A 21,033-nucleotide genomic window follows, 5' to 3' on the forward strand; every position below is an offset into this window, starting at 1 on the left:
GCTCTGGGCTGATGGCTCAGAGCCTGGAGCCTGTTTCTGATTCTGTGTCTCCCTCTCTCTCTGGCCCTCCCCCGTTCATGCTCTGTCTCTCTCTGTCCCAAAAATAAATAAACGTTGAAAAAAAAATTAAAAAAAAAAAAAGAAATTAGAGTAAGCTTTCCAGGGTCCTGGGTATGGAGGAAGTTCTGCTTGGCAGGAGGAGAGTGTGGGGAGCCAGATGGAGCCCCACCTGTGGTGCTTTGGGGCAAGTCCCAGATCCAGCTAAAGAGCCCACTCAGCAGTCCTTTAAACAAAGATAGAAACATCCCCCACCCCAGCAACTCGGTGTCTCAGAATCTCCTACTGGATTCCTCTACCACCATCCATCCCCATCTCCTCACCTATGTTTCCCATCACTCTGGAACTAAAACTACAAGGGAACTGGCTTAAGCTTCACCACAAGGAATTTTCTGAGACAGTCATTCAGAGTTCATAGTGCATTGTAACTGAATATGCATTGAGCATTGTGCTGGAGTAAATAAAGCCACAGACTCCCTGCCTAAACAGCTTCCTGCTCTAATCATTCAAATAGTAGGTCTTCCAAGATCCTGAAACAGTGACAAAAGGAAGGTGCCTCTTCCTTCCCAGAACATTAATCTTCAAACAGAGGCAAGACTTTTCAGAGATAGAGAACATGGGGCCTACTTAGAGACCCAGAACTGAATGGAGGATTATCAAGAAGCATTTGATCTAAAGGAAAAAGGGCACCACTGCCTCTACTTAATAATACTGAGATTCCTCTAAACTCTAAATTAGTTGCCATAATGACTGTGATGGAGATAGAAGGAGGGGAGAAAAGGGTAGTGGCAGGATTCTCTAGGGACAGAGTCTATACTAACTATACTAAAGCAGATAATTGAAACTGGAGCAGAAAGAATTTCTCCAGATTTCGGGGAGAACCTCCAACTGAAGAAAACCTACAAATCACATTGACCCTGCACTAACACATCTCTAGTAGGCATGAACCAAGGGAACTAATTCAGTACTTCTTTTGTAGATGGTGCTATGCTGGGTAGTGGGTGAGAGGCCAGCCAATACTAAGGAGCCAAAACTCCTAGAGGCAAAGGAGGCAGGCAGGAATTGGAAGAATTCCTGGGGATAAGCACCTGTGTGTTTGGTTGGTGTCTGTTCCAACAATTCTAGACTGTCTTCCCCTGCCTCAAGCTGGGATTTTCCTAAAGCTGTATGTCCTTGAGGGCAAGAAGGGCTTGCATCTGGTCCCAAGATTCAATTCCTTTCCTTTCTTGCTGTGCTATTCACTGCCTCATGTGTAGAGAGTGGGAGGCTGGCGAAATACCTGGGCCTCCAGATAATCAACAAGTAAGTATAAGAACTATCTCAGGTTTGCAGGGAATGCAGAGGATGCAGAATTGGGGCCCTAGGTCTCTCCTGAAGGAGGGGTACAGAATGAGGGGCCTGGCAGTTGGAGCCCATCCAAGTGATTTCACATGAAATATCAGAACCATGAGAGGTGGGAGGAGAGAAGGGAGAGGAGTGAGGGGTGTGAGCCAGAGACAGGATAAGGGACTAAAAGACAGACATGAGAGAGGCAAGGAAGATGGAAGGGAGGGCAAGAGAGGGGACAGGGATGGGGAAACTGCAAAAGAAAACAGATAGGAGGAGACGTGGGTGAAGAAACTGAAAGGCACACAGGGTAAAACTCACAAAGATATGACGGGAAGAGAGACCCTCTAAGACTGAGGGATGGAAGAAGGAAGGGAGAGAGCCAGAAGGAAGAGCTGAAGGCAGACTCAGTCCCAGAAAAATCTCAGACAAAAAAAAAATATTTGGAGTCAGAAATACAGAGAGATAGACAGACAGATCTGCTTGACAGAGATGAAGGTGAAGGAGGCAAAGTAGGAAGGAAGAAGACAGGGCTGCATTGAAGATGGGGGAGGGAGTAAGACAAAGAGAAAGAAGGAGGCAGGTGTGGAGCAGGAGGAGGGAACAAGACCAGGGAGGGGGACATATATTTGCTTTATGACCCTCTTCCATCTCACCTGGTCCCTGCTGAGTCTGGTCCCCTCTCAGGTGCTGCTGGGGGTGGATGTGCCCAGAAAGCTGACAGGATAAAGCTGTTGCCATCACTGCCCAGGCTCCCTCCCAGTGCCAACCTGGGGATACCAGAGACTCTGACATGTATATGCCTCCCCTTCCGTCTCCCCCAAAATGCTGCAATCAAAAGACCCCTGAATCTCAGCCCTAAATTTTGCAGTTAAGGAAGCCTGGCAGAACCAGTGCAAGGGGGATTGGGGGTCAAAGAGAAAGAGAGACAGAGCCAGGCAGGAAGTCAGGCTGACAAGCTCTGGAGAAAGTGCTGGGGACAGACTGGTTAGGGATCATATGGAGAATAGGGAGGAGAGGGTAAGGACTGGGCCTGTGTCTGCATTGAGAGCTAAATAAGCACGATGCAAGGTATAAGCAAAATAACCTACTAGTGACTGTCCATTAATTTGGGGCAACAATGTAGACACCTTCTGAGCAGTCATCATCAATGACTTCAAGCAGCTCTCCACTAAAGGGCCCCCACAAATACACATATGAAACATGAAAAAGGAAAAACTGAGGCAAAGAACAGAGACCTTGAGGCCAGTGTACATGCTTGAATCTAGGTTTCAAAGGGCCACTGATGAAGCAACCAGACACATTTGTGAAGACCCAAGACTTAGCATGGCAAGTTGGACCCTGCCGTTTTCCCCAGGGTTTATTGGGCCTCTGCAAAGACTACCCTCCCCAGCTCTTCTCAGAGCCAGGGGAGACCCTAAGAACATTAACTCAAGCAATTTAAAGGGGAGTTGTTCTCTTTGGCCCACTTCCCTGACAGTCACATTTGCAGGTCCCAGAGGCCAGAAGTCTGGTTATAACTAGAGCCCAAGGATTCTCTTTAGCAGCAGGAGGGAGGGTGGAGAGGGAAATTTCCACAGAATCCTTTGGAGAAGACAAAACAGCAAAACCCACCAGTTCCATCCCACTCCCGTGGACACATAGAAGCTTAATAAAGTTTAGAATGTCCAGGGCTACTAAGCAATTAAAGCCAGGATCTGGGTAATTACATTTCTTCTCTAAGCTCTACCCTTGACCTCCCTCCTCCCCCATGGACACACATCTTTTATGAAACACATTGAGTCAGAAACTTTAAAAACTGCCTCCACTAGAGAGATGGCCTTAATTTCAGCAAAGAAATTTAGAATACATTATGAAAGGATTTCCTTAGACCTCAGGTAGGTAAATGCTAGAACCAGAAACACACACACACACACACACACACACACACACACACCACATAGGAAAAGGAAAGCCCTCTCATGACTATTTTTTTTTTTGCCTGTGGGTTTCACCTCCTCATGATCTGTCCCACATTAGGGAAGAAAATATAGTCTTTCTAAACGTTAGGAAATCAATTCCCTTCTAACCCTTAGATCCAGGAGGGAGATGGTTGTTTCCCTCCCCCAGTCATGACAAACATTCTGAAGAAAGGTGACAGAGTCTCTAGGTAAGAGCCCAGTATGCAGAAGCCTACTTTGCTGTTCTATCCCCCAAGGCCTCCCTCAACTTCGGATCTCCACCAATCTGCACCTGTCAATGAACATTCTTTGGACTCCCCCTGTAAACCCAGCCCAGGGGGAAAGAAAGCATTCCAAGGGAGGATTAGCAGGGCCCTTTACTCTAAGATGTGAGAAGACAGACACACAAGACAAGAAACCTGGCAGAGAAAAAAAACATATAAATTAATAGAGTGTAGCCATATCCTGCCAGGGCTGAGGGAAAGAAGATGGAAACAGAGATTGAGAATACAAAGCAAGATCAGAGGGAAAGAAATACCAGATTTAAAGGCTGGGAGTGCTGAGGGCTTGGGAGCCAGGAGGCTGTTGTGCTCAGCAGATATGGAGACAATAAGCTGAGAAGATATCAAAGATGAGCATGAGGGTGGTTTAAAGTGCCTAACGTGGGGCGCCTGGGTGGCTCAGTCAGTTCTTGGTTTCGGCTCAGGTCATGATCTCACAGTTCGTGGGTTTGAGCCCCACATTGGGCTCTGCGTTGATGCTTCGGAGCCTGCTAAACAAAGATTCTTTCTCTTTCCCTCTCTCTCTCTTTCTTTCTCTCTCTCTCTGCCCCTCCCCTGCTTATGCTCTCTCTCTCAAAATAAATAAAACTTTAAAAAGATAAAAAATAAAATAAAATGCCTAATGCATTTAGATATATACATCCTTACAACTGTACAGAGTTCTGTGGTATAAATTTCATTTTATTCTCAATAATAGGACACAGAGTAGGTCTCTTTTACAGATAATAAAACCATGGCACAGAGAGGTTAAGTAACTTGCTTCAAGTCACAGAGCTGGTAAGGGGTGGAGCAAAGAATCAAAGGACTGCACTGTGGTGTCCCTTCCTGCAGGTTCTGCCTTGGGAAGCACCCAGGCTTGGGGCCTGTTGTGTGAGGGAGAAGTGACCCCCAGAGGGCAAAAGACCTGCCTCCTGGGGCCCTTCTCAGCATGTTCTGCCCAGGAGAGCTTGGCCAAGTTGAGGTCTCATCTGGGAAGTGGGGAAGTCATACCTTACACTCTGAATATGAAAGGCTAAACCAGATCATTTACTGAAGTTCCTTTAGCTTTAAAATACAGAATTCAGTCCATGGAAGGGGTGGATGAGGGGATAGTCAGGATAAAGGTCTGAAAGCCTTCAGTCTTCCCAATACCCCTCCACACAATGCTGTGTCCCTCTCTATCTCCTGATCCCCAGGGGTCTCTTCCCCACTTGTCTTGGCCCTGGCAGTACCTCCAGCCATGGCTCACTAACCTGTGCAGTCCAGGCTCAGTCATCCTCACAGCCTCTGAGGATACATCATGCTGATTTCCAATCCAAGTATTTATTCCAGGCCAACAAAGCTGTCTCCTACCTGCCTTATCGTTTGCTCATCCTGTTTCAGAATCAAGAGAGAAGTTCTCTTCTTTTCCTCCTCCACCCCATGTCCCGTTGGGTTTGTCCTACAGCCCACTCGTAACTCCTTTCCTCCAGGCAGCCTTCCCTGATGAACTAACTTGACTTGATTCTGAATTTCCCCTTGTCCTTTGCACTTGATCTGTGTTGAGTGAGTATCATTGGGTAACTTTGCATAGTAGTTGGCAGGGAGGAGACTGTAAGCTCCCCAAGGGCAAGACCACTTGTCCCAGTATTTCAGGCAAATGCAGGTTTCATGCCTCCAGTACCAGGCTGGGAAAACTCCCACGAGTACAAATACCTGTTTTTCACAAATGGACAGGAACAGTAATCTGGGCTCTAGTGGCCACCAGAAATGTCTCCTTCTGTCACATGCTGCAAAAGTATCTCCTTCACAATGACCTTTCAGAACCATTTTGGAGGAGGGCACATCCTCCACCATGTCTGCCCACATTCACCTTGTATTTAACTGGAAATACTGCTTCCCGGCTAGGTCCTCAACTTATTCTCCAGCCTCAGAGAAAACTTGGCTGTTTTTAAAAATCAGATCCACCCTGAAGGACAAGCATGTGCCTCTGGTGAGGATGGTCAGAGCTGTGCTGCAGGCTGTGAAGGCGATCCCCACAGAGGATGCCAGGTGACCAGGCACCTGCAGCAGCAGTTGTAAGTGCTCTCGTGAAGAAGATGGTTGTGTGGAACAGGTTCCTTGTACTTAAAACATGAGAGAGAGAAAGTCACCCTAAAAAGCACTCACTGGCCACCTCCCCACCTCCCCAAAGGGTTGTTCCATCCCAGCCCAGCCTCTCTGGGGAGACAAGCACCCTGCTTGCTCCCCACTTTCCCCTCATCTGCTTCTCAACAGACTGTCTCTCTCCCTGCCCCTCTCTCCCTCCTGAAGTGAGAGGCTCCCTCCTTCTCCCTGTGTCTCTGCACACCTGCTTCCATCATATTCCTTCTCTTGCTCTGTCTCCCTCTGTCTTCTGTCCATTTCTCTACTCCCTGTTCCACTCTCAGTTTCTCTCCCTCTGATCTCAGTCATGGCTCTGTCATTTCTTCTCCATCTTAGTCTTTCTCTAACTCACATCTTGTTTCTGTTCTCCCCCCTTCCCCTCTACTGCCCAGAGCAGTCCTGCAGAGGGAGGGGAGTGGGGTCTCCTTCAGCACCAGAGGACTAGGTCATTTTGTATGGAGCTCTGAATTGTTGTGTTCCTGCCACACACACACACACACACACACACACACACACACACACACCAGCTGAGCCCTTATCCTTTGCAACCTCTACCTGCCCCTTCTCACTGCCTCCCCCTCTGGTCTCCACCTCCTCTTTTCCCTTCTCTGTCTCCCTCTCCCTCCCTTTCTGTGCGCACTTCCCTGGCTGCCTCCTCAGTTCTGGACCTGGGTGCATGGATCTGTCTTTGGATCTGGGTCCATGGCTTTTGGACCCCCTAAGCCTGAGTTGAACTCATGTGTCTCAGGTATCTGTCTCTACTATCTCTGACCTCTGGGTATCTCTGTCATGGATCTATCACTCTATTCTCTGGATGCTCCTCTCTTTCCTCTCTCTTGTCTCTCAGTCTGTCTTCCACTCTCTCTTCTACTATGGACTGTCTCTATTGACTCTATCTGCATCTCTTGGACTGCACAGTGCTCATACAGGCTCTGTCTTCTTGTTCCCACTCCGCTGGTCTTTGCTTGAATTTACTGGGCCTTTCTGTCCCTATCAATGTATTGGTGCTCCCAAACCCCATTTCTGCCTCCAAGTTCTGCCCTATCGTTCCTGGCATGGGGTGGCGCTAGGGGCACAGAGGGGACATGGCAGGCAGCACTTCGTGTGGAAGATGGACAGCTGGCCCACTACAATATAGTGCCGGCTCCAAATGCATCCCTTGCTCCTCACAGAAGATTCTCCAGGACTCCAGATTCTGGTGGCCTCCTTGCCTGCTATACTCACCTGTCAGACCCTGAGGCTTGGCCCTCTCCATCCCCAGTCTGTCCATTAGGAGTTGCTGGAAATTCTGGGAAGTCACTTGAGGTCCCCCTTGGTCTGGTATCTACTTGTCTGGAACATTCTGTCAAAAGAGGTTTCAGGAGATGTGAGAGGACCCACTAGAGGTGCTTTGCTGGAGGGGCACATGAGTGTGCAGAACAGAAAGCCTGGGAGCTTTGCCTCTGCATCCTGGGCTAGACTGCCCAGGGGCTCCTTGTACCCCTCAGACAGGCCCACATGGGCAACCAGCTCAGGGAGGAGATGCAGCAGGTCTTCAAATACAGGATGGAGAACCAAAAATATGTGTGTCTCTCTTCTATCTCCTCATGGCACCTGTAACCTTCCTTGATCATCCCAGTGATCATGGGACCCCAGCTCAAATCCCAGTCATTCCAGCACCTCCTCCTCAGTCATTTACCTGGTGCCCCTTCCTCCACCTCTCCCCCCTGTCCACCCAATGGCACTTGGCCCTCGGGGTGTCTTCCCAAAGACAGGCAGTCACTAATGAGCACTAGAAGGCGAGGGTCAAGGGCAGTGTGGTGGGTGGGAGGGGATTCCAGAGCAAGCAGATAAGGAGTCCTGTCAGCATCTGTCAAATATGCCATATCCCTCCCTGCCAATCCATCTCCCTGCTGAGGCTGAGGGACTACGTTTAGCCACAAACTCACAAAAGCCTAGATGCACAAAGCATGCTCAGCTCCAGACCCATTTTCTCCAGCAATCTCACTAGCCGTGCCAGACAGGGTTTGAAAATTCCTGAAGATTCTGGGAAGCTGAGGTTGTAGATGGAACTCAAGGAGAAAGAGAAATTGCTCCCTCTGCTCAATATCTTGATCTCAGCTGCTTGTCTCCACCACACATTACCAAAAGCATAACTTAAAACCTCAGGCAATGGCAAAGAGGGTTAAATCTCAGGAAGACTTTCCAAGCCCTAAAGAGATCGTGAGTGCTCCAGAACCCAGGGGATATGGGGGAAATATGAGGTTGGATGACCTTATTGGGATGCAGTGTTGTGCATCCTGATACAAGCAATTTCCATCTGGGGGTCTAGGGAGATAGCTCTGTGAACTTGACGGAACTTTCCCAGCTTCGACCTGCGAAGAGCGTGGCAGCCACAAGAGGGCAGCGGAGAACAGCTCTCCCTGCAGAGCCAGCCCTGGGTGCTGAGATAGGGCTGGACTGCCCAGGCTGGGGGAGCTGAGGCTGGCTCCAGCAATAACCCACGAATTTCCAAATTTAGGAAACCCTTCCTGCCGCCCTTTCCACTGGCATTCGTTATTCACTTTGGCTCCTGGAATTCCATCACCCATCCATCCCCTTTCCATTTTCTGGGGGCACAGTAGAGACACATGGGTTTTCCTTTAAGATTGTACAGCAGGTGACATCCCAGCTTACCGAGGTGATGCTTCACAGGATCCCAACTGATAACTAAAGCCAGAACTGGAACCCACGTTTTCTTGCTTGACAATACAGAGGTCTTCCCATTTTGTGCTGACTGCTGCTCCTAACAGAGAAGCATACCTTATAGGCCCCAGTGGGAAGCCTGCTCACCTCACTTGTGAGCATGTCAAAGCTGTACCCTTCCTCATGTGATATGTTTACACACATGACAATGCACACAGGACTGTTAACCACGGAGCACAGACACGTACACCACAAACACTGTGCTGTTCACACCCTCACCTTCAGCACACACACCCCTCTGCCCCTCAGAGTCCCACGGCCCCTGCCTCTCTCTTCCTATTTCATGAGCTGCAAGAGGAACTTCTCTTCATAATTTGCTCTTTCCTGTATTAACAAAGCTTCCTCAAAACTGCCTGACAGCGAAGCACTTTCCCATATTGAATCTTAGTCCCTCCCACCATAGCCCTGTACACATGGAGAGGAAGAGCCATCCAGAGTCCACACCTCTCTCTTCCCAGGGATCCTCTCTCTCAGGCCCTTCACTGCTCCTTGCCCCTTTCATCCCTCTTCTGACCTACTGACTCCTCCTCCAGATCCTTCTTGCTGCCACTGGCCCTTTTTTAACCTCAAAAGCTGGGTCTCCTAGGGAGGTGAGCACTGAAAGGAGAGAGAAGTAAGGATAGAAGGGACAAGGAAAAACCTAACTTCAGACCAGGAGAGGGCTCCGTTCTGTTGCCTTTACCTTCAGCTGGGAACTTCTGGTTTCAGTATGATGACCCCAGTGTTCTGACTAGCCTTACTTCCTCCCCTCTCCTGGTAGCTAAAGAGCTATAAAATAGGATAGTAACTGGATTGAATGCATTGATTAATTGGAATAGAGACAGTTTGGGGGAGGGGAGCAAATGTGCAAACTTGTGAACTGATGGCATAAATGCATGAAAAAAGGCATGCCACCCCCCTACCTACCCCCTTCCATGTAGCCCCCACACACATGAATTCCCTGCCATTCCCCAATCCAGGACTCCTTCTTTATATAACAAGATGAGAAAAATATGCCAACCTTCCAAAAACCTCATTCCAAATTTCATCCCATAGGGGAAACCTGAAAAGACAGAAATCTCCTTTTTTTTTTCCTCACCCCATGTGCCTCCTTGTTCACTGTGCAGTTTCCCACTAGACCCTCTGCTTGCAGCCCCCACACACTTTCCCCAGAATGGAAGAGGCACCAGATATAGCCCCCTCCTGCAAAGGACTGAAACAAATGCCGGTCATGTTAGGGGCCTCTCAAGGTACCCATTATGCTATGAATTCTCAAGTCAAAACCATCTGATGTTTTCAAATGGATGCTAGGCAGCAGGGGAAAAAACTGTAAGACAGCCAATTGGGAGGGAGCAGGAGGAGCCAGTCCTTGTCCTTGTGCTCCCAGAGTCAAGTTCCACTAAGCTGAAGTCCTGTACAGAGCATACCTCTTAACTTAATGAGTAAGGTGGGTGGCAGCAAATGAGGCAAGGGAGAAATGGTACCTCAGAGGGAGGGTGCCTGGACACAGCCCCCTGCCTTGAGTCCATAGAGCCAGGGCTCCTGGCCAAGATGTCTAAGCAGTAGCAGCAGAAACAGAGGGGGGTAGTCAGGAGAATTTGCTGATTCTCAGCCCCCAGTAAAGGGTGCTGTACTTGGTGGGGGTGGGGGGAGTAGAGGAGGATGTATCATCATGGGAGCTTATGAGGGACTGGATTTTGGTGCCTGGAGAGAAAAAGGCTTCAAAGGGACTCTGGGTGAGACCAGAAGGACTCAGGCTGACTGAGACAAACACAGCATCCCCTCTTCCCTCCCCAATATACCCACTCTACAGAAGACAAGGGCCATGATGGAACTCAGCTTCCCCTCCCCCCACCACCTGTGAATCCTGAAGCCCAAGCAGAGAGAGTTCTCCAGGGTGTGAACCACTCTGTCCCATGGTCTTCATCTCCACAGACCCAGTGGGGCAGGAGAGAGGAGGATGGAGGAGAACCTGAGGTAGAACTGCCCTCCCTCTGAACCTTCCTCATAGGGTCCTTCCTCTGGCCTCCTTCCCATATACAGTTCTTCTGGGTATATGGTGGTTCTCTCCACTTCCAGTGCTCCAGGCAGGACTTCAGTTAGACCAGAGAAGTGACTTCCCAGGTCTATGGTTAAGATTAATATCTTAACCATAGCCACACACAGGCTGGAGTAGGGAAGGCTAAGGAACCTGGGTTTTTCTGAATAGGCCCAAAGAGCTGAGCATGATGAGATTGTTGGAGAAGTGAATAAAGTACGCCAAAGATTGCCGATGGGGCTAAAACAGACTCTGGTCTCTAGCTTAGAGACCTCTCTTCCAGGTTCTTTTTCCCTTGCTGCACACACGAAAACCCCCACAGATATGGAAGCTGATGACTATAAATTACCCTCCCCACTTGCATTTGGCGCTCAGATCTTTGGAGAAATGGTCTCCTCTGAGCTTGCTGGTGTTAAATAAATCTCCTATCCACCAAGATCTCTGAGTGCTGCTTGGTTTTTCCGCCAGCATTCCAGACTTGTTCCATAACATATTTGGTTCCCTGACCAGGAAACCCAATCAAACTGGCCCATTGTTGCCACCGGTTTGGAAAAACGGTGAGGCAGTGACAGAGCAAGTGATCGCAGGGGAGAAGGCGCACTCTGCCTGAATTTCAGCAGTCTCCTACTCGGTCATCTTGGGCCCGCCCCGCTCCATCGTTCCCGCCGGACTCAAAGAGACCTGGTAGGTGAGGACCTGGACCCGACGTTGGAACTGGTAAGGCTGAGGCCCCAAAGAAGGCCCACCCAAAAGGGTGGAAGGGGGACATGATCAATCCCCGGAAGCCTTAATGGTCTCACAGGTAGAAAATTTTATGGGAGGGAATGTAATAGACTCTGGGGTGTGTGTGTGTGTGTGTGTGTGTGTGTGTGTGTGTGTGAATGTGCAGCTCGGCCAGGCTTGCCAGTCAAGTTTGAGTTTGTGGCTCCATGGATGGGCACCCTTAAGGTACCCAAAAGTCTATGGAGTCTGAATGGGCTATACTGTGTCATGGTGAGTGTATAAGGCCTAGGGTGGTATCAGATCAGATTCCGATGGCAAGTCACAAAGCTGAGTTGGCTATGGTCAAACCTCACCTAAAGTTTCCCTCAGGAACGCAACCAGAGGAGTATCTGATTGGTCCTCTCATCTGAGGGGATACCCTCCTTTTGTCTGTCTTTGTGACACCAAACAGGAGAAAGAAATTAATAATGGGATCAAAACAGAGTAAGCCTACGATTTTAGAGGTCATGCTCAAAAATTTTAAAAAGGGATTTTCAGGCAGTTACAGGGTGAAAATGACACCCATGAAGTTAAGGACTTTTTGTGAACTAGAATGGCCCATATTCAATGTAGGATGGCCCCCAGAAGGGACATTCGATGCTTAAATAGTGCAGCAGGTTTGGCTAATAGTCACTGGGAACCCAGGCCACCCTGATCAGTTTCCATACATTGACTCCTGGCTTGAAATTGCCCAAACTCCCCCGCCCGGGGTGCGATTCATCGTTAGCAAACAGCCAGACAAAGGTTTTAGCCACTTTATCCGGAGGCTCACCCAGGGAGCCAAAGAAGTGACCCACTCTTTCTCTAATATTTAAAGGAGATGTGGAAAAAGATATTGTCTTTCTGCCTCCTTATGACTCATCAAGCTCCCTCCCTCCCCCTCTCCCTGAGCTTGAAAGTCCTCCCCCATCTGTCTCACCACCACCACCACCACAGCCACTACCACCGCTGCTGCTGCTGCAGTCACTGCTACCCATCTCCCTGCCCCTCTTGGACCTGGAGAACACTCCCCCACAGGGGTCAGCAGCCAGACTGTGCCCCAGACCCAGACCTAACATTCTCCAAATTCCTGCAAGGGAGACGAGAGAGCCTGAAAGACAGAATGAGGATGGAATAGTTCAGCCCAGACGTTCCATGATGTGTTATCAACCTTTCTCTACAACCAACCTCCTCAGTTGGAAACATAACACTCCACCATACTCTGAAAAGCCAAAGCAATGGTCGACTTGATGGAGTCCCTCTTCCAGACCCACCAACCAACTTGGAAAGATTGTCAACAGTTACTCCGTACTCTGTTTAATACAGAAAAAAGAAGAAGAATGAGAGAAACACAACAATACCTAAAAAGTCATGCACCTCCAGGGATTAATGACTCTGCTGTCTGGGCTCAAGCTGCCACAGCTGAAGAACACCTAACATGGGAATTCACTACAGAAGAAGGACAAGCCCACATCCGATGATACCAGGAAGCCCTTCTTTGGGGAATCCGAGCTAGAGCCAAAAAGCCCATGAACATGACTAAAATATTGTCAGTCACACAGCGCCCTGGAGAGTCTCCTGGAGACTACTATGAAAGATTATGTGAAGCATACCATGTACACACCCCATTTGAGCCCAAGGCACCAGAAAGTCAACAAATGGTAAATACCTCTTTTGTGGCACAGATGCCCCAGATATCAGAAGAAAACTCCAGAAGTTGGCGGGCTTTGCCAGGATGAATATCACTCAGCTGATAGAGGTCGCCAGTAAAGTTTTCATTAACAGAGAAGTCGCAGCCAAAAGAGAAGCGGAGAGAAGACTAAAAAAGAAGGCCACCCTTCTCACAGCAGCACTAAAAGAAACAGATGCTGCAAAGATGGGAAGACCCCAACCACCAAAAGGGGGGAAGCCCAGAGCTCCCTTAGCAAAGGACCAATGTGCATACTGAAAAGAGAAGGGACACTGGAAGAATGAATGTTGGAATCATTGGAATTCCAATGTTGGAATGTTTGAAGGGGCCTTCAAAACGCAGCCGATATTGGGAGGAACCTTGAGGCGAGAACCTCATTGGTCTTTCCGGGATAGAATCAGACTGAGGGGGACTGGACTCTTTCTCTCTTGGCCCCCATGAGCCCACGGTCGAAATGAAGATAGGGAGACAGACAATAACTTTCATGGTTGACACAGGAGCTGAATAGTCCATTGTTACTTCCCCGGTGGCGGCCTTAAGCCAAAAGACGGCAACCAAAAGGGGCTACCAGGACACGGGCGATACAACAGCCCTTCTGTCAAGCTTGACAATGTGAACTTGGGGGTCACAAGGTCCAGCATGAGTTTCTCTACTTACCTGACTGCCCAATTCCTCTCCTGGACCAGGATCTCCTCTCCAAACTTGGAGCCCAGATAACTTTTGAACCCACTGGACACACTATCCTCCAATTAAACCCAAGACAGAAGGAAACCCTGGTCTTGGTGATTACCCTGCCAAGGGAAGAAGAATGGAGACAAATCTGTGCCAGGGCCTTACCCTGTAGCCCCTCAGAATTTAGGCTTACATTCCCCTCTGTATGGGCTGATGATAACCCACCTGGACTAGCTCAGAGTTAGGCCCCCATCATTGTTGACCTGATCCCTGGAGCCCAACCTCAGAGACAAAGGCAGTACCCCCTTCCACTCAAGGCTAGAATGAGTATACAAGAGCACCTGACCAAGTTCAGAGAAGCAGGTATTCTAATTGAGTGCCAATCGGCTTGGAATACCCCTCTCTTTCCAGTCAAGAAGCCAGGAGGAGGATACTGACAGTACAGGATTTGAGGGGCTGTTAACAAAGTGACTGTTTCCTTACACCCAGTGGTTCTGAACCTGTATAATCTCCTCAGCCAAATTCCTGTGTCAGCCAGATGGTTTACATGCCTTGACCTAAAGGACGCTTTCTTCTGCCTCCACCTGGCTCCTCAAAGTCAACCATTGTGTGCCTTTGAATGGACTGAGCCCGTTAAAGAGTGCCAGATGCAGCTGACCTGGACACGACCTCCCCAAGGTTTCAAGAACTCTCCCACTCTTTTTTGGGGAGCACTAGCTGCAGACCTCACTGACTTTCTGAGGGAAACCACAGGGTGTATCCTCCTCCAATACGTAGATGCCTGCCTCCTTGCCAGCAACACCCAAGAAGATTGTATAAAAGGTACCAAGGCCCTCCACAGCTCCTGTCCTTTTTGGGGTACCAGGCCTCTTGGAAAAAGGCACAGATTTATCAGCACCAGGTCCGATACTCAGACTTGCTCCTCACATAAGGAACAAGAGAACTAGGACCGGAAAGGAAGAAAGTTATCACCACACTGCCACAGCCCCAAACAAAATGAGGCTTGCATGAAGCCTCCACAGGATTCTGTCACATTTGGATTCCCAGATTCTCAGCCATAGCAAGGCCCCTCTATGACCAGTTGGGAGGGCCAGACCAGGAGCCCCTCGCATGGACTGAGGAGGCAAGGGCCACTTTCACAGAAATAAAATTTGCTCTGGGACGAGCCCCAACCCTGGGTTTGCCTGACATACAAAGGCCCTTTAACCTCTTCATACATGAAAAGGACAAAATAGACCTGGGAGTGCCTACTTAGAGCATGGGGCCTTGGCAATGGCCAGTAGCCTACCTGTCAAAAAAAACTTGAACCTTTGACTGCAGGATGACCACCGTGCCTCAGAGCGCTGGCAGCCACAGTCTTGCTCATCAAGGAGGCAGACAAATTCACACTGGGACAAACACTTAATGTTAAGGTCCCACACACAGTCATGTCCCTCATGAGCACCCAAGGATATTGTTGCCTCTCCAATTCTCGGTTGACACAATACAAAGGCCTTCTCTATGAAAACCCAAGTGTCACTCGTGAAACAGTAAGAACACTAAACCCAGTCACCTTACTTCCCATGGAGGAGGGAGAACCTGACCATGACTGTTCTGAAGTAGTGGATGAAGTCTATACCAGCTGCCCAGAACTCCAAGACCAGGCTATAAGACCTCTCTGACGAAGCCTGGAGATCACCCTGTTCAGAGATGGGAGCAGCTATTTACAAGAGGGCAGCTGAAGAGCAAGATATGCGGCAACCACAACCACTGAAGTTCTGGAAGCCAAGGCCTTGCCGGAAGGATGGTCAGCACAATGAGCTGAACTGTACACCTTAACCTGAGCCCTCATCCTTAGCAAAGGTAAATGAGTTAACACCTACAATGATTCCTGGTATGCCTTCACTACTGTGCATGTACACGGGGCCATCTATAAAGAAAGAGGCCTCCTTACTGCTGCAGGGAAAACTATCAAAAACAAGGAAGAAATACTAAAGCTTCTTGAGACCATATGGCTGCCAGACAAGGTAGCTATCCTACACTGTAAAGGACATCAGAAAGGAAATGACCCCATAACTCAAGGAAATCACAGATCTGCTGCCTGTGGTGACCCAGGCAAAGCTCCTACCTATACTATGACTCTTGCCTCCCAGAGGGAAGCCTCCCCGCCCCTGTACACAAATGAAGAAAGAAGTTGGGCCTCAAAAGAAGGGGGCACACTAAGTAAAGAGGGATGGTGGGTCATGCCAAATGGACATATCTTTGTCCCATCGTCTATGGGAAAACACCTAGTGAATGAATATCAACAACTCACACACCTAGGAAAAACTTCCCTAGAGGCCTTCCTCAAAAAGAACTACTATATTATCCAGCTGCCAGCATTATGCCGAGCTGTCAGTGAACAATGTGTAACATGTGCCAAAAACAATGCTTGGTCTGTCCCACAGCCCCCGCCTGGCACACAAAGGATGGGGGCCACCCCTTTAGAAGACTTAGAGGTGGACTTTACCAACATACAACCAAATAAAGGGTTAAGGTACCTTCTTATAATAATCTGCACATATTCAGGATGGGTCAAAGCATTCCCGACCAGAATGGAATGAAGTCGCAAGGTGGCCAAAGCTCTTCTATGGGAGATTGTGCCTTGGTTTTGTCTACCCTTAAACCATACACAGTGATAATGGACCTGCATTTGTGGCAGACATTATAGAAACCCTGACAAAGTCCCTCAACATTACCTGGAAACTGCACACTGCTTACTGACCCCAGAGCTCAGGGAAAGTAGAGCGGATGAATCACACCCTCAAGGAAACCCTGGCTAAGTTCCACCAACAGACTAATTTCCCATGGCCAGATTTACTACCACTGGTCCTCATGCATCCCCGATGTATGTCTGGGACACTAGGATTCTCCCCTTTTGTGTTATTATATGGGCACCCTCCCCCATGTTTAGGAAAACTCACAGTAAACCTACACCTGATTGGAGACAAGGGAATAAGGGAACAGCTCCAGATATTGGGGGCAGTCCTAAACAAGTTACAGAGATACATCATAGAGAGGGTCCCAATTTTCTTAGGGACCCTCTTTAACCCCTTTCAGCCAGGAGACTCTCTGTGGGTCAAAGACTGGAAGAAGGAACCTCTTAAACTACGGTGGCCTGGGCCTCATACTGTTATTCTAACAACTCCTACAGCCCTTAAAGTTTCAGGTATCACCCCATGGGTCCATCACTACAGAGTTAAGAAGGCCAACTCAGAAGAACCCACAACCTGGCAAAGTGATCCAGATCCAGTCAACCCGATTAAACTGACCCTCAAAAGGGAAACTGACCCCTGAGAACTCCAGCCCTGCTCCAGCTACACCCCAGAAGCTGGCTGGCCTGCGCATGGCAGAAGCTTGAGGAATCAACACATGAACCTAGCCCAGGGGTTTGATGCAACTCTGCCAGCCCTTGCCCCTTACTGGTGTCATAGCCCTTATCTTACTTCTTACTGTTGGGCTGATAGAGACTGCACCAACAAGCTGGACATGGGACAAAAGATGCATGCTAAGTCTCACATACCTCCTCTGGGTGGGAGGATTGTTAAGTATTGCCTGTATATTATGATAACCTCTCTCACCCTCACAACTGCTGCTTACCCACTTTGTCCCCAGAATTGTTATATGGCAATAAGGGGGTCAAGGGCGTTCAGCGCCTTCACCTCCCTCCACAAAGATTGCTACAAGGGAAAACACCCCCTCTCTGTCAGTCACCCAGTGTCCCAAGAACTAAGTATTGGGCTGTGGAGATAACACAAAATGTCAGGAACCCATGTCACAACAAGGGCCTCCAGAGAGGGAAGCGAGCTTGCTACACTTACCTTCCTCAAAGGGGATCTCGGATGGGGGAGGGGTGCAAGACAGGGCCCTTAAAAAAGTTATAAAGAATACCCAGGACAGGGTAATACAAGCCATAAAAGTGACCACTACCGTGGCAGCCTACCAGGGTTTGAACTTTTCAATCCTCAATCAGATACCTACCAATTCCCCACTCCAGCATTGGGCCAACATTACTCTACAAGTCCTCCATAAAATAGATAATCACACCCAAACCTGCTGGATGTGCTTGCCCCTCAGCCAGAGGGCTTATTTAGCCACTCCTATGCCTTTGACCTGGGAAGCTCCTGAAAATCTCAAATCCAACACCTCTGTCTTAATTGGACCCCTGGCCACTGGGATCTGTCTCACAAATGCCAACAATCTAATCTGTACAGTCCCTGAAGGTATGAATGGTACCTCTCTATGCAGAAGAAATATGACCTTAAAGAGGAATGCAACACTGTGTTCAGCCCCTAGGGTGTTCTATCTGTGTTCTAATTCAGCCTACGGATGCTTAGAGACCAACTGGACTCAGGTATGTTATTCCATCCTCCTAACCCCAGAGATATCTGTATACACTGAAGATCAGCTTCTAACAGCCTTTAGACCCAAGTTCCGGGCTAAATGGGCAGTACTGCTACCCATTCTGATAGGAGCAGGAATTGAGACAGGAATAGGAGCCAGAATAGGGGGCATAAGTTCATCTGTAGGACTATACCATAGACTATCTCAAGAGCTAAATGAAGACATGGAACAGGTGGCAGATTCTCTGGTAAGCTTACAAAGCCAAATAAACTCTCTGGCGGCAGTGACCCTCCAAAATAGGTGAGCCCTCTACCTCCTCACTTCAGAAAAAGGAGGGACTTGCATATCTGGGGGAGGAATGTTGCTATTTTGTAAACCAGTCAGGAATACTTACAATTAAGGTTAAGAACTCAAGGAAAGAATTCAAGGTAGACAACAGGAAAGTATTAATCAATGGAAAGGATGGGATCTCACAGATTGGGAGTCCTGGCTTCCTGCCTGGCGGGGACCCTCCTCTCCATAATTTTACTTGTATCCATCGTCCCCTGTATACTGAATGCCATGGTATGTTTTATTGAAAATATTGTTGTTTACCAAACTACAGCACATATCTTAGCCTTCCAAGAGTACCAACCTGTAAAACTGAAAGGTGATGCCTACTAAAGTTTTTTTGAAAGGCATCAAAGGTGGGGGGGGGGGGAGGATGTTGGAGAAGTGAATAAAGTATGCCAAAGATAGCCAATGGGGCTAAAACAAACTTTGGTCTCTAGCTTAGAGACCCCTCCTCTGGGTTTTTCTTCCTTTGTTTGCTGCGGGTGCGAAAACCCCCACAGACATGGAAGCTGACGACTATAAATTACCCTCCCCGTTTGCATTTGGCACTCAGATTTTTGGAGAAACGGTCCCTTCTGGAGAAACACCGGTGTTAAATAAATCTCCAATCCACCAAGATCTCTGAGTGCCACTTGGTTATTCTGCCAGCATTCCAGCCTGGTTCCCTAACAAGATCAGGAGGACTGGTGAAGGTGGGGAGCAGCTCACTGGAGGGGGCCTTGAAAAAGTTGGGCAACTCTCAGAAGCAGTGGCATACAAATACACTTTGGGATTTATTAGGAAGTTCTTCCCAGGTCAGATGTCAACTCTGCCTGCCTTAGTTTCAGATTGTTTCTCTTTTAGGATTCTTTTGGGGAAGGAGAATTTGAATAGAAGGTTTGAGACTTGAGGACAGTTTCAATTATCTCTCTCCATCTAGATGAGTCTTGCTACTTGACTTTCCACCCAGGTTTCCACTCCCAGGTTAGTTAGGAATTCAAAGGCTCCCTGAGGAAACTTCCTATATCAATTAGCAATTCTGAGACCTGCTGTCTTCCTAAGGCATGCCCAGGTGGGCATCCCCCTCCCCCTTTCCCCTCTCCACTTGAGGATCCCTACCTGCAGTTCTCATCATAGCCACAAGGTGGAAGTCAGTGCACAGATGGATCCAGAGCTAGGTCCTGTGCCTCAGCAAAGACAGGACCATCCTCCCCCCAGATCTCCCCCACCCATCCTCCTCACCAGGCAGGATGCCAACCCCAAGGTTCTCAGGAAAGAAGGAGCTTGCTGAAAGAACTCGGGCTTTGGGGACAGGTGGTTGTGTGAGGAGGGAATGGAGGAAGGAAAGGGAGGGTGGAAGAAAAGCCTGAGAGAGAAAACAGGTCTGCAGAGACCCAACCAGGAAGCAGGTAGTCAGGTGCAGTGTGAAGCCCAAGTTGAGAAATCATAGTTGGACTGCCTGCCGCTCCCCACACCTGACCCAGCATCTCAGGGGCTCCAGGGCAGCAGCTCTGGAGGTCTGTTAACTGGGTCAGAGGCAACAAGGAAAAAGGAGGATATAGACCTTGGGGGTGAGGCCTAAACCCCAATAAAATACTACGTTACACACAGGGAAGGGTCTGCACTGCCACCTTCCTCCTTGGGATGAGACCCAGTTGGACACCATTATCTCTGCCATTCCCAGAACACAGAGAACAGGGAGGAGCTCAGGCAATTCTCCTGTGCAGTCCTGGCCCTCCTGGTAAATGGAGGGGGACCTGGGTGGAAGATAAAACCAGCCCTGCCTGTGGGGAGGCACAAGTCCATGCCAGGAGAGGAAATCAGAGGGAGGAGCAGGGACAAGGCTCAGGAAAGAGAAGACAGAAGAACAAGAGAAAGCCTGTGAGTACCTAGTAGTGGCTTAGAAAGGAAAAAGGTGGGATCCAGAACCATGAGAATTAATCATGGAAGAATTCCCACAGGAGGAAAGTATGGGGCAATTTTGTAAAGGACTGAAAGGCTAATCTGCAGGAAGAGGAAGAGAGAAGAAGGTTCGAACTGGGGTCAGGCTATGAGGCTAGAGCAGGGCAGGGAGGACTAAACACTGCAATGGCTGCCCAGATGAAGCTAAAAGACCAGATCCTGGGAGTCTGGAGGGAAGGCGGGAAGGAGAAGTAGGTGTCAGTGCATGGGAGGCCTAGAAGCCCAGCTATATCCAAGCTCCGTTTACGATTTTTAGCAGATTTCAATCTTCTAAGAAGATTGTTTTTATTTTGTCATTCATCACTCCTATGTGTTACCACTTGCATACACCATACGTCCGTACCAACCTTTTACTTAACAAGTCGACTGGAGAACCCTTGGGATAAAAAAGATTTTGAGAGTTAATTGTGAACATTTTCTATTTCTGGGCAGGAGCCTATCTGAGGCATTCCATACCCAAGTGAGACAGCCATGCACACTGCAAGACAGCCTGCACCCTACCATCTTCCTAGGTCACGCTCTAATTTCAGAAAAATCTTCCTTCTATTCACTCTCAATCTGTTTTCCTTTAATTTGGCCTGTGTTTATCATTCATTCTGATTAGAGATGAGATACATTAATCCTCAAAACCTTAAGAAAATTCTCAAATTCCCATCTGGTAACATTATACCATTGTCTATCAGTTCAGGTCTCTGGCATTATAGGTCTCATATACTTTGTTATTGATCCATTATGAATCATCAAAAGATCCCTTAAAAAGTATTATTTGGGCTCAACATCACTCATCATCAAGGAAATACAAATCAAAATCACAATGAGACACCAATTTACACCAGTCAGAATGGC

The 21,033-nt window shown here is 48.5% G+C and overlaps 1 protein-coding gene across 6 annotated transcripts in view; it reads right to left on the minus strand.

Moving 5' to 3' along the window:
* The window catches only part of LOC113592989 (cationic amino acid transporter 3-like), a 279,152-nt gene that overhangs the window by 231,761 nt on the left and 26,358 nt on the right, over positions 1-21,033 (minus strand). Inside the window, exons 3-7 of one of the 6 annotated variants that reach the window (XM_053225959.1) lie at positions 20,535-20,563; positions 8,363-8,471; positions 6,932-7,049; positions 5,436-5,688; positions 148-2,153 (exon numbers count right to left, since the gene is read on the minus strand). The gene's annotated coding sequence lies outside the window, so the exon portion shown is untranslated. Of the gene's footprint in view, positions 1-147; positions 2,154-4,179; positions 4,958-5,435; positions 5,689-6,931; positions 7,050-8,362; positions 8,472-20,534; positions 20,564-21,033 lie in introns of those variants that run through there. The other 5 variants (XM_053225961.1, XM_053225960.1, XM_053225964.1 and 2 more) reach the window with 5 other exon arrangements.

This window comes from Acinonyx jubatus, chromosome B4 (assembly GCF_027475565.1).
Source record: "Acinonyx jubatus isolate Ajub_Pintada_27869175 chromosome B4, VMU_Ajub_asm_v1.0, whole genome shotgun sequence".
Taxonomy (NCBI): domain Eukaryota; kingdom Metazoa; phylum Chordata; class Mammalia; order Carnivora; family Felidae; genus Acinonyx; species Acinonyx jubatus.